Source organism: Lithobates pipiens, unplaced genomic scaffold (assembly GCF_037356315.1).
Source record: "Lithobates pipiens isolate NorthernLeopardFrog02 unplaced genomic scaffold, aLitPip1_a1.2 Scaffold_22, whole genome shotgun sequence".
NCBI lineage: Eukaryota > Metazoa > Chordata > Amphibia > Anura > Ranidae > Lithobates > Lithobates pipiens.
Genome location: NW_027507784.1, coordinates 285,183,152 through 285,205,822, shown reverse-complemented (window position 1 = coordinate 285,205,822; position 22,671 = coordinate 285,183,152). Strand labels below are relative to the sequence as shown.

The 22,671-nt window shown below is 40.3% G+C and overlaps 1 protein-coding gene across 5 annotated transcripts in view; it reads right to left on the bottom strand.

The window, feature by feature from the left end:
* ELFN1 (extracellular leucine rich repeat and fibronectin type III domain containing 1) overlaps window positions 1-20,535 on the bottom strand; it is an 808,405-nt gene extending 787,870 nt beyond the window's left edge. For 4 of the 5 annotated variants that reach the window (XM_077449130.1, XM_077449128.1, XM_077449131.1 and 1 more), the window contains exons 1-2: window positions 19,992-20,535; window positions 17,690-17,930 (exon numbers count right to left, since the gene is read on the bottom strand). The gene's annotated coding sequence lies outside the window, so the exon portion shown is untranslated. Of the gene's footprint in view, window positions 1-17,689; window positions 17,931-19,637; window positions 19,690-19,991 lie in introns of those variants that run through there. The other variant, XM_077449129.1, reaches the window with a different exon arrangement.
* Between the last annotated feature and the right edge of the window lie 2,136 nt (window positions 20,536-22,671).

Here is a 22,671-nt window from a genome sequence, read left to right as displayed (position 1 = left end):
AATCATGTTTCTCCCTATGCTAGAATCACAATTTAGATTTGAATATTGTGGTCATATTTCCTCTTAATTGTCTCTTCTCCAGAGAGAATAAGTCTAGTGTTTGCAGCCATTCCTCATAATTGAGGTCTTCTAGCCCCCTCGTTGAGTATGGAGTTGCAGGGACACGGTGTAATACTTACCCTATTCCTGGTTCAAGTAGGCTCTTCAAATCTATGCGACCCATCCATAACTGCTGCCTCCCTAAGGTACTCTTACCTCCTTCATGTACAATGCAGAGTTTATAGTCCTGAATTTTACCTGATGACACAGAGGGACCACTTAAAAACAGAAGCTTCAAGGAGGAGAAAACAGCACCGGAGCCTGCCGCACCAAGAAATATGGTAAGTAATAAGTTATCCCTGCACCCCTAGACTATATAAGCATTAAACCCTTGCAGTACAAGGAAAGGGGAGGTCTACTGCAAGGGGAGAGCTTGTCTAATTCCCAAAGTTCAGCTTTAAGCCATGGTTTGGTTATGATGTTTGTTGTACACATGACAAAAATTCTAAATAAACAGAAAGGAGGCGACTGCGTCATTCTTCCATGATTTTCCGTTCTGTAGTACTTGGACTTGTTATGAAAATAAATAAAAAATACTTTAAATGGTATTTTACGCCTCAGTCCACGGGCAGTGCAGAATATCCCTGAGCACATAATAAAATGTCAGCCAGTCTGACGCTTGCTTGTTGTGTTCTGGTGGACTGTTGACGGGAAAAGCCAAGCGAGGGTTGCATCATTCAACGGTTTTAATAAAAACTGTAATATCTTGTTTGGGGAGTTGAGCTTGCTGTTGACAGTTTGGTAATACAACAGCAAGATGACATCAATAAGTGTCATTATATCTGGAACCCCTTTTCTGGTGTGTTTCTGTTTATTTATAGAGGAATAAATACAGCACTAGACAAAAGACACAATGTAATTTTGCCAGACTAATCAGTCCTATTGTTTCGGCGCTCTCGTTCTCGGAGAAGTTTGACCATTATGAAAATCCAGCATTCAGATGGCGCTCTCACTTCAATCGTTCAATCGTGCAGCTGACAATATATTATAACACAGTAAGAGCTACATAGAAAAAATATATTATGATTAATTCACCCAGGGAGAGAATGGAACTTTCATTTCAAATTTTTGAGAGGGTGAACCCCTCCTGGGGACTTAAAGGGTCAGTCTACCTAAACCTGACGTTTCCGTTTCTAGGTGATGCTGGAGAGACAAACTACCTGACAATTACCTATCTCCAGGGATTGATTGTTCATTTAAGCACTTTGTACCATGACATTTTTAAAGAGGAAGTAAACCCATCCCTCTTTCATTCCCTGCAAAGGTAAAGCATAATGGACTACTATGCATCGCATAGTAGCCCATTATGTGTCACTTACGTGACACAGGAGCCAGCGAAGTCACCGCTGTCCCCTGTAGTCCGGCGCATCCATCTTCTCGGTGGGTCTCGCCGCTCCGCCGCTGTCATTCGGCGAAGCCGCGATGACGTCACTCCCACGCATGCGCACAGGAGCCGCCACGCGCAGCATATCGGCGTTGACAGGTGCCGCGCTCTTTGCGCCTGAGCGCCGCTGTCTATGGTGCATGCGCCGTAGACAGAGGTGCCTGTCTTTTTCTGCAAATATCTCCTAAACCGTGTAGGTTTAGGAGATATTTCTTGGATCTACAGGTAAGCCTTAATCTAGGCTTACCTGTAGGTCAAAGTGTGTTGTAAGGGTTTACAACCACTTTAAGTAGTCTGTACATGCTTTTAATAAACATTATATACAGTTTTACGCTATGTGGTTTCCCCGGCTTCTTTGCATGTTCACATGGGGTATCTCCATTTGCACATGTGACACCTATACGGATATGGCGGTGACTCAGAAGATGTCCATCTCCCATACTGGTGACCATTGAGATTCAAATGCCTTTTTGACTCTTTCCTAGTTAAAGAATCCACTATCTTTGATAAGAGTTTTTATTGTACACTGAGGTAGTGGTACACTCAAGGGTGTTGTTGTGTCTGAAATATGAACTAGTTATATTGATCAAGATTCCCTTTAGTGATTGACTTTTTCACTTTGGGACTACTCAGATCATTGATATTTATCTGTGGGACTATATATTTATTATTATTTTTTATCATACTGGATTCATTTCACAGTTATTGAAAAAGTATGTCTATACCTTATTTTGTTTATATTTTAGCATGGCACTTTAGGCTCGGTTCACACAGGGGCGACTTGTCCAGGCGACTTCGCCGCCTGACAAGTCGCGCTCCGTTCTGTACTATGGAACCGTTCTAATAGGAGCGACTCAAGTCGCTCCGACTTAGAAAAAAGGTTCCTGTACTACTTTTGCGGTGACTTCGGGCGACTTGCATTGACTTCTATACAGAAGTCGTTTTGCAAGTCGCCGCTGATCGTGTGCAGGTCGCGGCAGGTTGCGGCGCTGCAAGTCGTGCCGACTACTGTGTGAACCGAGCCTAAAGTTTATTATTATGTATATCTGTCAGGTATTATATTGGTAAGACTTTTGTACTTGATCTACTGGATCTTCACAACTGCTTTGGCCAGTATGAAGTGCATTTTCTTCTTTTTTTTTAACACAGATAATGCATCAGGAGGAGCTAGAAGAGGCAAAGGAGTTCAAGAACTGCTAAACCTTCTATGTAGTAAAGAATGATGGCAAGGGAGATCCAGCTTCTGGGGCATCAAGGGGATATAAAAAGCCAGAAGCCCAACCAGTCTCCAACTTGTAACAAAAATATAATTTTTGGACAGATTAACCCTTTCTCCATCCCTCTGCTCTTTCCAGTTTTTCAGGTGGACCTGGTCAGAAGATCTATGCAGGTCTATGGGCAGGCAGATGTAAACTGACTTATGACCATTTATATCTGCCTACTTCCAAGCCCACTCATCTCCAGAAAAAATACCTAAATTCACCTTAACATGATAGATCAGAGGTAGCCAGATGTAAACTGACACAAGTGCGCAGCTCAAAGATCCAAAATGGGTCCATCAAAGTCTGCTGTCAAAGTGTGGACAAAAAACTGAACGGAGATGTCACAAATGTTCAAATCTTTTTCAGCAGTGGATTTTCTCATGGATCCCTATGTGAAAGGAGCATAAAGTTGTATGTTGTGTGCCAGGGATTGATTAATTGTTCACATAGTATAAATACATTACCATCAAAATTGCACATGTTTTCATTTTAATAGTTAAATAATTAAAGGCATAGTCCACCTTTTGCGAAAATGCAATAAATGCACCCACATTAAGAAATTAAAAGCTGTCCATTTATATAAAACTTGCTTGAAACCTGCAGTGCATTGCAATTGCAATCAGTGTGTCGCATGGGCAATACACAGGATATGCGCTATATACCTTCAACCCCAGGTCTGTACGAAGGTATGGACCTTCTATTATGGGGATGGAGGAAGTAAGCAATGGACTGCAAATGTGGTGACATCAGGTCCCTGTGAATGGATGATGCAGCTGTATGGGCTGTAGCTGTGAAATTTTGACATGAGTACATGAACAGATATAACAAAAATGCTTAGAATTGTATTGTTTAACAGTGAGCAAATGAGAGAAGTATATTGCTAGGATTTACATAAGCTCTAGCAATATACCCTGCCTCCTACCCCCTTCCCCCCAAGATCTTAAGCAAGTTTAAGCTTTGGACAGTGTCTTTGGTCTAGTCACTTGAAACATGGGGTCCCTTTCTGCCTCATCTGTCCTCAGTGATGGATGGTCCTGAATGCTACAGAAAACACAATACTATATCTATCTATATCTATCTATCTATATATATCTATCTATCTCTATATATATATATATATATATATATATATATATATATATATATATATATATATACGTTTGCCTGCAATTTAGCGTTATTTATATAATTATACAGAAGCAGCCATTACATATCCATATTGTCTTTCTATTCAGTAGTATAGTACCGACAAAATGGTTAACTGCTGAACTTATACCAGAGCAGAACTATGAACATAGACTTTCAATGAAAACACTAGACTCTTTAGGTGATTTATTCTGTAGCTGATTTTCTTCCATAAGTCAGCCAACGAGCAAATATCACAAGATGTTCTCCTTTGCTAATAAGGATTTTCCCTATTAATATATGACATCACAAATATGCAAGAAATCTCAGCTAGGTGGTCTATTTACCAATTGATTTTCTCACAGTATTCATTTAGCAAATGAGCAAATATAACAAGATGCTCTCCTTTGCTAATAAGAAATGTCCTTATTAGGATTCCCCATTACAGGCAAAAGTAATTCCACCCCACAGTAACTAAAATAAAGCAAGAACCACATTGGATCCCATTTAAAGGAAGAACAAGTTGATGGCAGGTCCACCAGGATGGACCATCCAATAAATGGTGTCCAGTTCACAGAGCAGAGGAGCTCCACTGGGAAATTAGTCATTTTTGGTGGTCCTCTAATCATGGTGCATGGACCTGATTCACTATGAATCTTGTTTGGTTGAACAAATTTTCTAATGAGATTGCACCGTCTGAAATGTACCAACGAGTCTGTATGTGAAATATAGCCAAAATATATGCCATGTCAACAATACAAAATTTAGATAAAATCTATTTTATAATAATTACCTAGAAATACTTGCAGGAAAATAGCAGTTTCCCATTAATAAGCTAGCCATGCAGTTGGTTGATAAGAGTTTAACAAATCATTTTCAGCCTGAGCAAATATGTCCCGCTACCTAATAAACAAACATATCTATACAATACAACACAATTTACATCTTGGAGCTCAACGTTCATTGCTTCCATCCGGCTAGAGACATTAAACTCACAATGAGCCATCTATTCGTGGATCGTAAGTGTCTGCAATAACTTACCATTCACATCTACAAACTGCTCACTCTACATCTTTGCCTAATAGATACCATTTATATAGAGGCAGCAGAACCTCCGTCTGGAACACTGGAATCAATTTATATTAATGATCTCTTTATTCACCACTGCAAAGGTCTAAATATTTAATACAGTGCAAACAAGCAACAAAGAACACCAAACTAACAGAGACAGGCAAACCCTTGTAACCAATAATATATCCACAAGTGGATCTTAAGCAGCATAATTACAGAAAGGGCAAGTAAACTCTACTCCAAAGGAGACTTAGTACAAAGGTCATTCAAAGCCGGATTTCTTTTTTTTTTTTTTTGTGCCTCTCCAGCTGGGAAATCCTGTTGATATTAGAAATTGAAAATCTGATAAAACACCTTTTTTATGTCTTGGGGAAAGGAGAAGTGGCAGTGCACTGAGTTCTGAGCTAGAGAGGTAAAGCCACCTTACGAGCACTTCATGCTGCTAGCGAACGCATGTTCTATTGGAAAAACGTGACTTAGCATAACTGAGCTGAGCCTAAGCCACTTCTTCCTTAGAAATGAGATAGAGTAACCGGGACGCTGTCTGATCCATTGATTTGACTTAAAGGTACACCGCACTCACGCAGAAAATGTATGCATTTAATCTTACAGTACATCCGGCATGTTCCAAGGTTCTAAGGGACATTCTGACATTCATCATCTGCACCTAGCTGTTCCAGATCCTAAATCCCCAACCTCCTGAATGGCTAGTAAGGTGAATTTGTGCAAATATAGACCAGAATGCCCATTGATTTAAGCACCACTCTCTCTCTAAGCTTACATATAGGATTTACCCACATACTTTAGAGCAGGAGTCTCAAACTGGTGGCCCTCCAGCTGTTTCAAAACTACAAGTCCCATCATACCTCTGCCTGTGGAAGTCATGATTGTAACTGTCAGCCTTGTAGTGCCTCATGGGCCACCAGTTTGAGACCCCTGCTTTAGAGCAAGAGAGGGAGGTTGCACAATGCTTATGCATGCAAGTGACATTTTGACATTTATCATCACCACCTAACTTTTTTGGATGCTAAATACCTAACCGACTGAATGGCTAGCACTGTGCGTTCGTGCAAATGCTGATCAGAATGTCCATTGATTTGAGTATCACACTTTATCTAAGCTCACATAGCTGTCCGTTTATGAAGCAGTGAAAAATGATCACTGCTCCATTCTCCCGCATTCACAGTGGAGATTGTTCTCCTCTGGATGCCAGTTTATGAATCGGTGTAGATCGATTCTCCTTTGGAGGAGTGAAGCGATCTACAAATGCTTCAAACAGTGGAGAACAGCCCCTGATACTGGAATCTCATGAGACTAACCAGAATAAAGTACCAGAAATTCACCAAAACACAGAGATGTCTGTTTATTAAGCAGTGATAAATTACTGTATAACCGCTCAGTACACGGACATTCCTGGAGGAGACCGCCTACCTTAATAACAAAATATCTGTCCCACTACACTATATATACATACACACACATTATATATATATATATATATATATATACACAAACATACATTATATGTACAGTATATATACATAAACATGGCAAGGGGACATGGTAACATGATAGTGGCTTTGGGGGGGGGGGGGTCTGAACGAGGAAGGAGGAAGTCAAAAATCTTCTTTCTTCCCCGGGATATATATATATATATATATATATATATATATATATATATATATATATATATATATATATATATAAAATATATTTATTTATAAATAAATATATATATATATATATATATATATATATATATATATATATATATATACACAGGGCTTTTTTCTCAGAGAATAGGTGCCGGAACTACCTTTTTTAGAGTTGTCTCTGCCCCCTACCCACCTTCGAACACTGTCCCATGGTTCCAGTCCCTATCCACCTCCCAGTATCACCCCTTTTAGAGAATACAGAAACAAGCATCATTTTGTGGTGCTAAGTAATTTGTATGGAATTTGTCAATGATAACAAGAAAATTAGTAAGATAGATCCCTGTAGCCAGCAACAATAGACCCCCCCCCCCCATCAACAACAGATCCCTCAAGCAACAATGGACCGCTTCCAAGAATATAACCCCCAGCAACAATATACCCCTGGCTGCAACAACAAATCTCCTCACAGCCAGCAACAATAGACTCCTCCCTCAGCAATTGATCCCTCCCATCAACAACTGACCCCCCCAGCAACAATAAATCCATCACCAGCAATAGACCTCCCCAGCAACAATAGACCCCCAGAAAAAATAAATCCCCTCCAGTGACAATACCCCCAGCAGCTAATATCAATAGCCCTTGCAGCACACCCCAGCACCCACTGCCTTTACATACATTCAGTGTTGGAGGTGCCAGAACTGCATTCCCCCACGTTCCCACTGAAAAAGCCCTGTATATATATATATATATACATAAACATGGCAGGGGGACATGGTAGTGGCCTTCCCCAGTCACTCCCCGATTCTTCACCTCTGAGCTGGTGAGTTGGGGAGGGTGAATTCTGACACAGATCGCCATTCAAGTGCTCATATTGCAGCTTCATAAACTGGCCGATTCTAGGTCAGTTAATGACAGCTTCACTTTGTGTGGAGATCATCGGCGGATAGCATGTTCTTCCCTGATCATCTCTGTTTCATAAACCGTTATTGGACTGTGATCAGCGGTGAACTTCAGGATCACAGCTGATTATAGTTTCATAAACGGACACCTTGGCCAAGCCTTTACCCACTTAATTTGGACCAGTAGAGGGAGGTTGCACAAAGCTTACTTATATGGCAACTGAATGTAGTTCTGACTGAAAGTAGAGAAAACCATAATAAAACTCAGATCATGCTAAACTTTTAAAGTATTCTTTCTGACCTTAAAGTGGATGTAAACCCGATTAATTAAATTAGAGTTGGGCACATATATCTGCAGTGTTTTTTTATCTCTCTTCAAAGCACTATGTCCCGTAGCTTTGTCCTGCTACGCTCCTCTGTTATCAGCCTCATAACATTTGACAAGCTCTCTGAGATGGGAGCCTGAAGTGTGTGTTGAGGGAGGTTGCTATGAATAGATTAGCACACAGCTCTGCATGTGTGGGAAGGGGCTGTGTGCCTTTCCTCCAATCAGCTGTCTCACAGTGTCTAGCAATAATCCACTCCTACAGGGGAATCAGGAAGAGAAAATTCTAACACAACATGCACTTTCTAAACAGTATATAAAGGTGAAAACAGCAGATATACATGTAAAACTTATGTAGGGGGATATGTTTCATCCCTGTGTATCATCTGAGGTTGTTCACTTCAGTGGGTATATGTGGGGGGTTACATTCATTTTAAAGTAATACTAAAGCTTCATTTTTTCTAAAATAACAAACATGTTATACTTACCTGCTCTGTGCAATTGTTTTGCACAAAGCAGCCCAGATCCTCCTCTTCTTGGGTCCCAGGCCAGCACTCCTGGTCCGTCCCTCCTACCGAGTGCCCACACAGCAAGCAGCCAAGCAGGCACGCTCCCGACCCACAGCTCTGTGTGTCCATTCACACATGGAGCCGTAGCGCAGCTCCACCCACTTCATCTCCTTAACAGGCTCAGTGGTTGTGATTGACAGCAGCAGGAGCCAATGGCTGCTGCCAAAAGCCAATCAGGAATGCCGTGGCTCTTATTGCTGGATAGAGGGGGCTCAGGTAAGTATTAGGGGGGCTGGGAGAGCTGATGCACACAGAAGGTTTTTTTACCTTTATGCATAGAATGCATGAAGGTGAAAAACGGAAAAATCTTTACAACCACTTTAATACTGTTGAACTGTTTCCTGTTGCTCTTTGAAGTGGAACATAACAAAGAACTAATGGCAAACAGACAGAACTTTTAATGCAGAATAGACATACTATGTGGGCGATTTCTGCAAAGCTGAGATGACTGAACTCCCCCGTATTCCGTGGGAGTTCAGTCAATGAAACCAACTGGGGATCAATATGAAAGAACAACCATAGTCAAATCAAGATAAATAGGGAATAGAAAGTGGATATGGTACTGCTTTGACAGAGTGGTTTGCTATTAAATGTAGAACTCACGTGCTTAAAAAATAGTAAATATATATAAAACTCCCGCAGGCCGCTCCTGAGGACGTTGTTCTGACGAAACATATAGGGCGACGCTTCCAGCATCATTGCGTCACTTTGGGTTTCCATCCGTGGAGCGCATCACGGCCCAGACTTCCTCTTTTTTCTGCTTGTAATTACTGAATACCATATATCTGCACTCCTAAATAAGTTCTAATAAATTAACATACAGATTCACACAATAGGACTCATTCTTTGTCATTTCCACATGTGTATGAGGCTGCTGGTGGAGAGGAGCAGCCATTGTGGGCTGTGAATGCTGGTTACCCCCTTGTGGGGAGAGCTTTTCGGTAAGTGCAGTAAAGGAGGGAAATAACAAGTGGAGACATCGGCACACTGCATGCCCTTGTGAAACTATGCACTGATATTGAAGCACTTTATATAGCACTATAGTGGACTCTTATATACTTTTAGCTCTTGTCACTTTTTTGTTTGAATGTGTATTTGTTCATGAATTTATTAAACTGCTGAAATTACATTGGCGCTAATTGCATAAGATTTTTTTATGTTTGTGATATCATATAACAATCTTCAGAGGATATTACTGCATATATATAAACTATAATATTTGAACCTATTACCATCACAGTTATGAATTTGTAAATTTAGCTCTTGTCAACTTTTTGTCTACTAATAAGCACTTTAATTCAAGGGTGTAAATGTGTTTACAATTCACTTTGTCAAAGCAGCACCAGATCCACATTTTTTTCCCCATTTAGCCGGGGATTAATACCCGAGCTGAAGATGTCAACAGCTGCTGGGGAGCTCTGGGATTTTGCAATGCAGGAGAGAAGGTGGTTATAGTCCGGTTTTAAAATGGGGCTTCATCCAAAAAAAAAATTCTAGTTTTGATAAGGCTGGGAAAGTGTAACAACACCTGTCCTTTTTTTTTAGTAAGATTCAAATGCACTTATTGTCCTGGTGACTGTTTTCACAGTAGGTGAGGGGCAGTCTAATATTTTAGAGCTGTCACCATAAGAGAAGCAGAAAATAAAATCCTCCACCATGAATGCCCATTCGAGTGAAAGCTTTACAGGTGGGGGTTCTCCTTATTTTGGGAAGATTGCCTTTCCTTTCCTGTTGTATCTTTGGGACAAGAAAACCTACCCAGAGAGGGATTTCATAAACCATAAAAACTTGACAGAGGTTCTAACACTTCCTTAATCTATCCTAGACTAGAAAGAACGTTTTGGATGTTGTTTCACATTAGTAACCAGATGCAAGCTTAAGACAAGAGCATAAAAAGCCTCTTCCAACGAAAATAATATGCATATTTGATTAATGGATTAGAGCAGGTTTTCTCATCCTTTTTATCCCCGAGGAACAATTAAAATAATTTTTAGGTTCCAGGGAACCCCTGCTAAAACATATTTGTTTGTGGGTCACTGGGAAACACACCCCTTACGGTGGTGGCCATTGGGAAGAATGCCCTTCTTAAGCCATATAGACAGCTTAAAATAGATCATTGTAGCCAACTCTGCCATGTGGCCTTGGCCCCAGCACTATGCAGACAGCATCAAGTTGGAGATCAATCAACCACAACTCTAGGGAACCCCTAGTAACCGTATGAGGAAATCCAGGGTTTCATGGAACCCCCGGATGAAAATGACTGTCATAGAGTTTGATTGCACTTACATATGCTTTACATCTAAGATTAGAGTGACAGAAGCATTAAAGCAAAGCTTTAAACAGATATAAAAAAAATCTACTTTCAATCCAGCTTTGATTATTAAAATTAAAATTATTTAAATGTATTTTTTAAATAATATCTCATTCTTCCTTTATATTAGCCACCTTTTATTGCCTGCACAACTGCACAACTGAACTCTGGCTGAAAGAAGAAGAACACCAGTTGAAGTCAGTCAGACTCTAGTTCAATGTACAGTACTGTTCGTTATTAAGGATCACAGGGGTGACCTCATTAGTGAGCTGCTGCTCTTTCTTTGTCCATTCACAAGCTGGGGTGGTGAAAGAAGAAGAAAATAAGGTTGCCAACCTGGCTATGCTGTCTCATGGGGATGTCTGGATCATAACAATAGTTGAACAAAATGACATATGTTTTGGCATAAAATAAAGTTCATATATATCCATCTTATTCAATGGCCCTTCAGACTTTCGGCTCAGGAATAAAAGAATATCAGCGCAGAAATTCCTGATGCAAGATGAGGTAAGTATAGAGCAGAATAAGTCTTAATTAGATACAGGGTGTAGTTTATGGGATAGATTCAGTTTTAGGCTCAGGACTTTAGAAAACAATTGTTGGGAGGAAGTTGAGTGTTTAAGGGTCACTTTATGGGTTAAGTGTTAGGGGAGAGATTAGGTGTTATGGGTTAAAGTGTTAGGGTTTTAGACTTTCAAGTGTTTACAGATAGGTTTAGGGATTAGTATTTAAGGCTTGGGTGTTTTAAGTATTATGGGTTTCTCTTAGCCCCTGTACACACGGCTGGAAATTCCGACGGAAAAGGTCCGATCGGACTATGTTGTCGTATAATCCGACCGTGTGTGGCCTACATCAGACTTTTTCCGTTGGAATGTCCGACCAACAAGTTATGAGAGCTGGATATAAAATTTTCCCACAACATGATCCGATCATTTTTAGAGAACTCCGATCGGACAAAGTGCCACGCATGCTCAGATCAAATTACGAGATCAAAGCAATTGGCTACTAGCCTGAACGTAGTCCTGTTGTAATATAAGAATGTCATCATGTTCTGAACAATTGGATTTTCCGACAACTTTGTCCGACCGTGTGTATGCAACACCAGTTTCGGACAAAATTAATTGGAAAAGAAATCAGACGGATTTTGTTGTCGGAATGTTCGATCGTGTGTACAAGGGCTAAGAGGCAGGTTATATGTTAAATGTTCAGACAGAGGAGGATCAGGGGCTAGTGGCGTGTGTAGGGGATATTTACTTGCTTAGTAAAACATTGAGCAGCTACTGTGTGCACATTACCTGTTGTTATCAGGAGCCCTAAACAGAAAACTATCGGCACTAACCCTTGATGGCGAGAACAAATGTATCATGTATATCAGACATACGTTTCACAATGCACATGATACTGTTTGCTACAACAGCGAGCAGTGACAAAGTGCTGAACTTAGTTTGTCACATAGTCAATACGTAGGAATGCCATCTGAGACAACAAGCCGTCAACAGCTTAGCGTACATTGCACTACTACAGCTTATGCGGGCACCAAAATAGTTATATACAGAGTCCCTACAAGAAAATAAATTCTGCAAACCAACAGAAAAAGACAACAAGCTCCAGGAAAAGCACTGTTCAGGAATTAAACATTTAGCACCGATGTCCCTATTGTGCAGTTCTACTGATGGATTACATTCCCAACCCCCTCCTTATTGTGCAAATACTATTACTGCCATTAAGAATTTTCCAACTTGTTAACATGACTATCTGGAAAGAAGGAGAGAGCGATGTCATTATATTGATCAGTGTTCATGAATAATGAATATCAAAGACAGTAATTATTGAGGGGATGCTGAAACAATAACAGGCACTAGCAAACTGGGAGCAGTTTAAAACACCAACACAGTAAGTTTTACACCAAGCTAAGTACTATAAAAAGATAAGTCAAATGATCCACACTGCATATATTGTCACTTCGGTTGGATTGTCGCTTACTTCAGACATCGTGCAGCTATATGATATTAAATGAGTTATAAAGAGAGAAAAAAATAAATGTGTACAGCCTTATTTTGTAAATTTCCTTTAAAGAAACCATAGATCTGGCTTCTGTTAAAAGAACCCGTAGGTCTAAATAATATATCCTCCTATTAAGATTTGTAAATATGTGTGCAAAGTTTCCTAAATTTAAGGTGAAAATTAGGTATTTTACATTACTATTGGCAATGAATATTATGTTAGCTGCCATTTCAAGCTAATGGAGGACCCATGTGGGATCACTAGTGAGCAAGACAACTTTGTGCTGCCACCTAGTTCTTCTTGGCTTTAAAGTACATCCAAGAATACAGTCAAAAATATGTATCTATAAATGCTATTCTGATTTTTTTTTACACATACAAACATTTAATTTAGATTTACTAAATTAAAGGTATTGTTTAATTATATATTATATTATTATGTTATTATTTTATAGTAAGTCTGGTCTTAACTAATACTAAATCACATAACATACATTTTAAATAGAAGTAAACATAAAGCGTAAGTTGTCTTGTTTGAAAAAAAAACAAAAAACAGTTACGCAGTTTCATAGCTACGGCAAAAAAGAAAATAAAAGACGTGTTTGTCGTGTTCAGCTTTAAATTAAAGTTCATATACTATGTACATTATTTAACATCAATGCAAACCTGAAACTGGTTAAACGTGCTGAGATATAGCTGGCACCTCCAGTTGCCTTCAGTATTGCTTGAATCCCTGGGCACACTAGCATGAAATTGTCATTCTCCTCCCATTGTCAATTGCCTGGTTCCATCCCCTTGCACCTTCTGCACCTCATTATTGGAAAGTGAGATTGCCCATATTACTGGTGATGGGTCAATCAATGATACAGTGCAGAAGGTGGGGTGGGTGAAGCTTGGTTATTGACCACAGGAGCAGGTCAGAATTTGCATATCAGAATTCCCCAAGTTATATGGCTCCTAGGTTGTTCATGTGGAACACTAAGTGATCCAGAACCTGGAGGTGCTTTCTTTTTCCTATCGGTTACAATTTAAGAAGTTTGTTATTCTTTAGGAACATTTTAAACTTTCCTTTGTTGGAAAAGATAATTCATTATGCACATTTAATTTTCTGTGCCGTAATATCATTTAAGGACACCCCATTTAGTCTTGCCTTAACTTATAACTGTTCATTAACATAATACAATTCACATAGAAAAAATGTTAATACAAAGTAAACATCTCCAACGTCTAATTTAGGAAACTTCCAAAGATATAGGAAAACTACAGACCCATTGGCTTTGTGTGAATGAAATTAGGTCTTCTCTTTCAGTTTAGCGTTCTTTTTGTGAAAGAGTATTTTCAGATTTCCATAGGAGGGAATTGATTTGGATGATCAGGACTCAACTTTGATCTTTTTAAATCCGCATGATCGCTAACAGAGAGACAATGCTTCTATCAGCTCATAGATAATAATAGAAAAAAGATGGTTGGTCAGACAGTACTAGATCTATATTCAATTCAGATTATCCCAATATGCACAGTTGCTGTTTGATGGTGGAGGTCTTTTCTGAGCCATCTGAGAGCTTGTAATGCCAGAGGACATTGTGTACAAGTGTTGTACTCCAGTACGCACTGGAGGTGTGTAATTTCAAGTTATTTATCACCTTCTCTTTTTGTCTAACATAAAAAGGCTAAATTTCATTTACTAACAATATATTCACTGAGAGTTGTCGCTGTAGTAAGCAACAGAAACGCAGCACAATCCAGAACTAAATTAAATTCTTTATGTTAAGAGGTGATGTTCAACAATCCAAGCGCAGAGCGGTCGGGAGACAGTTTCTTTGAATCCTTGCATAATTATCACATCCCTATTTCTGATGAGCAGGTGGCAAGCTGTTAGATGTGACATTTTGAGAAGAAAAGCAAACAGGAGCATGGAGCTGTACCTGCGTTATGTTTCACAAATTAAAAGTGCCATTAAAGAAGGGAGTCTACCTGCTGTGTTCAACTCCATTCCTACAAGCAGTGGAGATTACCTGGGATGTCACCGCTGCCCAAATATCAGCAAATTACTTAAATTATCCAGAACAAAGGAGACATAACTAGATTAATTAGAGAATTCAAACTAACAATGCAATGGATGGGAGATAGCAAGGACAAGTGTTCAATGTAGAATAGGTCATTAATCTTTGACCACATGTTCAATTCCCTCCTGTAGAGTCAACATAATCATATGTTGTATTCCCCCTCTCCCCTTACATTAACCTGCTCTTCATGTTGCAATGGGTTGTGGCTGCCCAAGGCATGTGAGATATTATTTTCGCTTCATTAAAATGCAATCAGGATGCTTTGGCAACTGAATTTGCCGCTAAACAATGGTCTTTCTGATTGGCAAGCTATTTTGTTCCCGTGCCTATCATTAATTTTTTTACTCGAATGGAAGCTACAGCAGCATCTGTCATTCTAATTGTGGCTGCAATGCATCAAGTGGATGATACTGAAATCTCCTTTGCGACCTAAACCCCAAATAAGTAAATGAAACACACACGCAAAAATTGTACACCAGACATATGCGCATCATCGCTGTATATCTGGTTCACTTCTTCATTGTGAAATGAATCCTTCCAATCGACACATTGGCAAGCAAATCATTTTATGTGCTTATACTGCGTGGTAATGGCAAGGCGATTAAAAAATGACTGAACGGAATTTTGAGAGAATGAGGATTTTAATTAATACCAATGCTTAATAAGAGTTATAATCAAAAAAGGAATTAAGGCTTATTGCTAAAATTAGCTTGCCATAGTAAAACTAAATGGCTTTCATCAGAAAGAAATATTTGAAAACTGTGAACGGTTTTAAAGTCTCCTCAAAGTGGATACCACCAGTATGTTTGGATCCATCAAGGAATGGGAATTAATGAGTGCTTGGGTATCCACGGGAAACCCTTTGCCTAGAGGGGAATTCCATAATGACCTCACGTGTGACATCACCATCAGTTCCCCATCATCGACCAAGGCCAAATTTAATCACCGGGTGATCAAAGTAACCCCTGTTGACTCTTGGTCTTATTTTGGATGGCAGCAAATAACTAGAGAATTTGAAAAGTCACTGTCACTGAAGATATATCAACATATAGATTGAGTTTGTGGGATTTATTAACTGAAAGTTGGTGCATTGGACTGTTAAGGCTGTGACTCTACACTGACCCCACGACGCATCTAATCATTACTAAGAATATACAACACACCTTGCCCATCAAATCCGTTAAAGTGATATTGTGTTCAATTTGCCACAGTGCAGTCCGTGTTGATATGCTTCATTGGACAGATTTGTTAAAGCAACAATACCACGCTCCATTTAATTTATTAAAGTGACATCCTAGGTTCCACAGGGTATACTTATTAAAGTGACAGAACAGTCTGCTGTGTTTAAGCTTCCACTTACTGTGTGTCAAAATATGACATGCGTGTAGGGTAAGTCCAGCACTCATATGAGCTATGGGTCAAATATGTCAAGTAGACAGCATTTGAAAGGAATATATGAAGCATATAATGGCAAATGACATGCAAAATCCTAACAGTCAGTACCGAAGTATACTAAGGCCAACTGGCTTACCATATCATAATAAATTCTTGGCCATGGCACCAATTTTGTAACATGGGTGCCCTCTATACATAAATAAAACATATATCACAGTAACTAGATAACATCTAAAAAATTATATTCTAGCATGTACTGATATTTTAAAATCAATACCATTTAATGCGTTGCAGCAAAATTGTTCTGAAAGGTCCAGTGCACCAAGATCTTCTATTTTAGATACAGATGAGTTTTGATGGCTTGGATCATTCTTTAACTTCTCATATCTCTCAGGAACCTCAGTATGCAAAACTCCATCCTGGAATTCCAAGTTTTTCACTCCAGTATAAAGTCTCACTCTCCATGCTGTAGATGGAGAATGTTTTCTACTGCTTCTGCTTCCTCCATAGCACAAAATAATTGAAAAGCAAGCAGAGTGAGACTTCTTGTAACTGGAGGGTGGGCAGCTATAGAAACCCATGTGCAGAGATCTTACTACTGGAGTCCCAAGAGGTATAGGATATTGGTGCATGATTGAGCCCACCAGCATCTCCCCAAATGCTTGAAGGGTAAAATATAATGGAGCAATACATTATAAGGAAACGACACAATTCACTATATCAGCTGTGCTTTACTTTCCAAAGAACTTTAACAGTACAAAGTGCTACCGTTTTATCTACTTTATTGAGCATTGCATTCCCCTTACTCTAAGTCCTCCACAATGGACTGTACTTTATGTCCCTTTAATGAGATATAACAAGACATATCTGACAGTGGAAATTAACAGAGCAAATTAAACCAAGCCGAATCTCTTTATTTCCAATAAAGGGTGAATAAAACCAGGCAAAGCTTAGTATTCAGGATCAGCAGGCGGCGGATTTCATTCTCTAGAGGACTGCATGCAATCAAGGCCATTACTCATTTTCGACAAGTTCTAAACTGATCAGCAAACAGCTTAATCTGTATTAAAAACAAAAACTAAAAAAAAAAAAAAAAAAAAAAAAATTAAGGCTGGCTAGACTGGCACAGTATAGACAGCCTTTCTCATTGCTTTGAAGAAGAAGAAAAAAAAAAAAAAAACATATAAAGATGAGCTTCAGCCTACAGGCATCTCAGATCTCTCTATCTCACAGCTTTGGATCAGACAATGAAAATGCGTAGATTCTAAATTGCAACAGTTGTATTAACCCTCCTAGTGGCTAGATATCACTGAGCTGGTTTTAAGGCAAGAGCTATATATAGAACCGTTGCTGCTAGAAAAGAAAAAAAATACAATTTGTAAAATGGACTAGGAGCATGGGAAATGGAGCCTTGAAAGTCAATGCATGCTGCTTAGGTTAATATTATAGACATGGCATTGCATTAGCACTGTAGGCATGTACAGCAGTGTATAGCTATGTATAGAGAGGTATATAGATTCTATACCTGATTAAAGTCCAGCTGAGGATAGGCGAGTGGAAAGCTCCTTGCAGTGCTTGTCATGGGGAGAGACGTTGCTGGACAGCTCCGGGGATGGGATTGACGACTCCGGGCTGCGATCCCTAGTGGAGCCGGGAGCTGTCCGCCATCCGATGGTGCTGAAACCTCCTCTGCCACCTTCAGGACATCGCCAGCTCCACCAATTCACCCGGGACAACCGGAATCACACAACAGTCACAGGATCCCTCTTCAGGAGGAAAAGAAAAAAGACACAAGGGTACACACTAGGCATTCAACTACTACCCCCCACCGCTTCCCTTCCCTGACACCCAGCCAAAAGTCCACCGCCTTGCCTGTCAGTCTAATGACGGATGGGGTTTGGTAAATGATGGCTACGTGTTAAAGTTTTACGAGGCTGCCCATCAATCTGTTTTACAGACTAGACCCCGGCCATTTATTAATAGAGGAGAAGAAGGCAAGTCAAAGGGAAGGAGCCTCTGCGCAGGAATAGTCTTAGTTCTTAGCCATTTCAAAGCCAGATTAACCCTATAGACAGCCAACCCTACTACTAGTCTTCTACTAGTGAACAGCCACATAAACCTTCAGGACAGCTAGTCTTCTACTAGTGATCAGCCACATAAACCTTCAGGACAGCTAGTCTTCTACTAGTGATCAGCCACATAAACCTTCAGGACAGCCAGCCCTACTACTAGTCTTAAACTAGTGATCAGCCAGGTTAACCCTTTAGACAGCCAATCCTACTACTAGCCTTCTGTTAGTGATCAGCCAGATTAACCCTCTCTCTGGACAGCCATCTCTACTATTAGTCTTCTACAAGTGATCAGACACATAAACCCTATAGACAGCTTAACCCTACTGCTAGTCTTCTAGTAGTGATCAGTCGGGTTAATCCTCAGGACAGCCAACCCTACTAGTCCTCTACTAGTGATCAGAAAAATAAACCCTATGACAGCCTAACCCTACTACTAGTTTTCTACTAGTTATCAGCCAGATTAACCCTCTGGACAGGCAACCCCGCTACTAGTCTTCTCCTAGTTATCAGCCAGTTAACCCCTCTGGGCTACCTACCCTAATACTAGTCTTCTCCTAGTAATCAGTCGGATTAACCCTCCGGACGGCCAACCCTACTAGTCTTCTATTAGTGATCAGCCAGATAACCCTTTGGACAGTCAACCTTGCTACCAGTCCTTTAATGATCAGATAGATTAACCCCCTAGACAGCAAACTCTACTGTTTGTCTTCTGGTGATCAGCTAGACAACCCTACTACTAGTCTTCTCCTAGTGATCAGCCAGATTAACCCTCTGGGAAGCCAACCCTACTGTTAGTCTGCCGGTGATCAGCTAGAGAACCCGTTTGCTAGTCTTTCAATGATCAGCCAGATTAACCCTCTAGACAGACAACTCTACTGCTAGTCTTCTGGTGATAATCTATAGAACCCTACTACTAGTATTCTAGGGATCAGTCAGATTAATTCTCTAGACAGAAAATCATAATGTTAGTCTACTAGTGACCAGCTAGAGAACCCTACTGCTAGTGATCAGCCAGATTAATCCTCTAGATAGCCAACTCTACTACTAGTCTTCTTGTGATCAACCAGACCCATCTACTACTAGTCTTCCAGTGATCCGCCAGATTGACCCCCTAGACCGCAAATCCTAGTCTACTAGTGACCAGCCAGTGAACCCTACTACTTGTAGTGATTAGCCAGATTAACCCTCTAGACAGTTAACCCTACTATTAGTCTTCTTGTGATCTGAGAACCCTACTACTAGTGATCAGCCATATTAACCCTCTAGACAGCCAATGCCATTGACCATTGACCAGCCAGAGAACCCTACTACTAGTCTTCTAGCGATCAGGTAGGTTACGTCCCTATTACTAGCTTTCTGCTGATCACAACCCCAATGCACTGCAAGCATCCCAGAACTCACCGATCCCTGGGATTGGCGATCTAGGAGTTGGGCTGTTGAGTCTACAGATCCCCTCCATCAGTCCTGTCCCCCCCCCCCCCCCCCAGCCAGCCCGGCTCCTATCACATCTGGAGCTGGAAATTAACCCCCTCGCTGCCTGAACAGAAGCTTAGCTGTGCTCTGAACTCTAGCAGCTTTTTTTCCCACATTAGAGCAATAGCATCACTGGCATTTCTATAATCCAAAGACAGTCATCCAGCCAAGCTGCAAGGGTGATCCATAGCCTAAGCTCGCATTGGTCTATTGCCGGCCACATTCTACAGTCTACTGCGGCAAGGGAAGGGAGCTCCGGGGGAAGGAGAGGATGTCACTTACCTTGCCTGAAACATTGGGGCTCCTCTTGCCTTGGCGATCAGGTCTCTTCAGGACAGCGGAGAATTCCAGCACAGGGGAGAAGGGCTGCCTTCTATAGACAGATCCAAGGGCTGGCCTGAGAAAAGAGCCGCAGCAGTTTCCTCACTGCGTCAAGCAAAGGACCTCAAAGCTTCATTCAATGCAAGGTGATTAATTCAGAGGCAGTGCTGATGATGGAGAGCTGCCGCCGGCACCCCCGGCTCTCCTGGACTGCAGGCAGCTGTGCACAGGAGCTGGGATGGAGAGCGTTTGCAGTGGCAGTTAGGTAGAAGCACATTCTTTGTCGGAGGGGGTGATGGAGCACATTCTTGGTGGCTGTTCAGGGGTTATTGCGGGGAGTCCTGGAGAAAGAAGGGAAGGAGGTGTAACTTAAACAGCATGTTGATTCAGTGGGGCGTAATGTGAAGTTAAAGCATAGGGGCTCCTAGTCAAAGTGTTTGCCAAAGAGCTGAGAGATGATGATGATGATGAGCAAATAGATCTGCAGTGTGAACATCGTCCCTCCACCCACTGCCCCTTTAACCAAGCTTTCCCACTACAGACCCACTGTGATTTATCCACACCACCCGCTCCCTGGTTATTAATGGCTCACTGCAATTCTCATCTCTCTGTCTTCTTCATCATTACTTCTTCTCTACATCTACATGCACTACTTTCTCTCTATTTTACCCCTGTTGTAGCTGTATCATAAGAAACACTTTCATGGAGACATTCTATGTGCTATGCTTTTTTTTTTTTATGTCACTGGTTTCCAAACTTGTTTTTTGCCTTTTGAAGCTAATGTTTTAATTTTCTATAAATTTTCCTTTTTTTTCCCCATAAACTTATTTTTACTGCTGTGCGTTTCGCCACTACCTTTCTTCCAGTTTTATTAATGGTTGCACATGCTTTTTTCATGCATTTTGTTCCTCTATTTTTTTCTTCTGCTCATTGTTTTATGATTTGTCCTGCAGACTCTCCCTCTTTCTTTCTTTCTTCCTGGTGTAAGGTTCATGTACTGTCTGGGTCTTTACAGGTGTCTGGACAGCCCCCTACTCTATTTACTCTCCATTCCCTCTATTTCTACCAAAACTCTTTTGAATACTTGCCTATACTGGCTCTATATTACTGGACTACTCCTCTCTAGTCTCCAGTCTCCTCTCTTGTCTAGCTCTCCCTCCCTTTCCCCTTTCCTTCCATACTCCACTTACTCCCTCTCTCTCTTCCCCTTCCCACTTTTTATTCATGTTCTCTCCCTGTGTTCTCCCTACTCTATCTTTCTCTCTTTTTGCCTCACCCTCATTCTTCTTCTGTATTCCCTCCAATTGTTTGTCTTCTTTCCAGTTCTTTTGCCATGCATTCGCCTCTCTATCCATCTCCTCTCCCTGTTTTAGGATATTTCTCTCCCTGTTTTTCATCTATTACATTTGTATCTATCTGTCTTATCTTCCTTCCCTCATTCATTCCTTCCTTCCTTCCTTCCTTCCTTCCTTCCTTCCTTCCTTTTCTCTTTCTCCCTTACTTCCTTCCTACCTTCATGCTAATTCTCTTTCTTTCTTTCTTTCTTTCTTTCTTTCTTTCTTTCTTTCTTTCTTTCTTTCTTTCTTTTTTTTTCTCTCTCTCTTTCTATCTTGCTTTTAGTTTTTTCCTCGCTTTCTTCTTCCCTTCCCTATTAACTCATATTCCGATTTCTGACCCTTTCCACTACTTGTAACCTTAATCTTTTCCTTACCCTATTCATGCATTGTATATTCTATGCTACTTTGATCAGTTCCTATTATTCTGTCTAAAAAGCTTTTCAATCTTATAGCTTTCATTCATGTTAGTGAGCCCCCCTTCTAGCACCCCTTTTTCACAGTTGTCCCTTTTTTCCCATCTCAAACTCACTTGTTGTTTTAAGAACCTGTGTATTCTTTAGCATTTATTTCTCACTTCACACTGTTGATACTCATGTCACAGTCATTCCTTACCCTTTTAGGAGGATATAAACACACACACACACACACAGCCTTAGGGTTTTTATTGCCAAATCTTTGAAAAGCCAACCTGTTTAAATCTTGACCAGAGGGATATGTGATCTTGGATAAATCAGAATTTAGAATTTATGAGCATCACATTACTTATTTCAGGCAAGTTAAAGATCTGAGATGTGCTTTATTCTTGATCAACAGGGTTAGTGCAATCCTGGGTGTATCTGCTTGCTTTGTACAGATCAGTTCAGTCAGCTTTGCCTCTTGCTTTTCACATCTCCTTCTCTTCTCCTTATATCACTGTTTGGTCAGAAGTGAACTTTCCTGAAAATTCAATCCTTTTATCTACACCAAGTTTTTCATTTTCCAAGTGTGGTTCACATATCAGTGATACAACCATACATTATTTTTAATATTAGGTGTTGCATCGGAGCCCATATATGCAGAGTCAACCTTTCAGACTGGAAGAGGTAAAATATATGTTTTTTCCTTCTTTAAAGATATTAAAGTTAACTGCTCCCATATTTATACCAGCCTGCATCTTGGCATTGCGCTATTATTTCTTATAGGGGATGCCATAGGGTGCTTTCTTTTTGAAAAGAAAAAACTTCAAACAAGAATGTTATAAAACATGGAGGTTACTACTATAAAAACCTAATCTCACATTTATTAGCTGCTGGCAACAGGTCATC